Genomic DNA, 1,352 nt, shown 5'->3' with positions numbered 1-1,352 from the left:
CCACAGGGTCCTAAAAGTTAGGGTAAGAAAATTTCAAAGCAGGTTAATAAATAAGAGCATGGCAGCTTGCCATACATGTACAATTCCACCTATGTAATCCCGTGGCACTGGGCTCAGGGTCATGCTGAAGCTCAGGGTCTTACTGATCCTGCACAACGTCCTTGCCATTTACCTTCCAAAGCCTGGGCAAAACCAAGGGTTGATGCACTGCTCACCTTAGCCTGCAGCACCTCACAAGGTATGGGAAACTATTGAGTTTCTTCTTGCAAAGTCATAAGGAAATATGGTGCAGATGTGATTTTAAATCACCTGCTCTATCTCAGAATAAGTATTTCTAGTAAAAGTCCTTTACTGCCAGTTTCTCAGAACACTCTGGTTTTCTAAAAGTGACTTTTCCTGCATATACTTGGCTCTCAGCTCGTGCTGTCAGTGACCTGCAACATGCCCACAGAACAGGGGGTTCCTGAGAGAAGCAGAGCAGTTTGCTGCAGAGAGCTGCACAGAAATTTGCCTTTCTTTCTCGGGGCGCTCGAGACAATGCCAGGGAGATTGTTCAGCCAAGGAGGAGCCTGTGCAGACAGGGAATCTGCTGGACTAGAAAGCAGAACTAGAGGAAAGGACTTGGCAGGCACAGAGCAGGATTTTCAGTCTTTTTTATTTGGCAAATCTCAAGCTTCTCACTGAATATCTGTCACATGAGTACATAAAGATGCCTTATTGCATCCCCCTTTTTGAGGTGAAATAGGGTTTCTAGAGCACTCTGACCAGCAGCTGTGGCTGGTGTGTATCTGAAGGGCTGCAGAGCCCCAAATTGTACAGATGTGGGAGAACAGCTGAGTACTAACAGGCAGGTGTTTCTGTGTGTGGAGACTGGAGACACGTGGCCTTTGGCATGCAAGGGTGGGCCCCAGTGTCTGTGTCTGGTCCACACACCTCTGTGTGCCTGTCTCCTGAGAGTCCACTTCCAGAGCAGGTTCTATGGTGCAAGAACTCCTGTAAAATGGCTCTGGGATCCACGCCAGCAAATCGATCCCAGGCAGGAGGGAGGCTCCGGGCACCCCTGGGCAGGTTTGGCACTGAGAGCTGGCACTGCCCCAGACAATGCCCATTACAGGTCAGAGGGCTGCACAGCCCAGGCAGGGGCTGCCAAAAACTGGAGGAGGGTTTGAGCCATTGTTAGGGCTGGATGAGGTGTGGGTTGTTTTTTTTTTTTAAATACAGAAGAATAAAACTCCATGTTCTCAAGGTAATTTCTGATTCCTACAACCACTTCGTGTCCTGTTTCCCAGTGAGGGTCCCAAACATCAGGGACAAACTGTCCTGCCCCTCCCCCTGAGCACCTCCTCTCTCCT

This window comes from Merops nubicus, unplaced genomic scaffold (genome assembly GCF_000691845.1).
Source record: "Merops nubicus isolate BGI_N331 unplaced genomic scaffold, ASM69184v1 scaffold34730, whole genome shotgun sequence".
Lineage (NCBI taxonomy): Eukaryota > Metazoa > Chordata > Aves > Coraciiformes > Meropidae > Merops > Merops nubicus.
The sequence above is the reverse complement of the archived record's forward strand: the minus strand, read 5'-3'. Positions refer to the sequence as shown.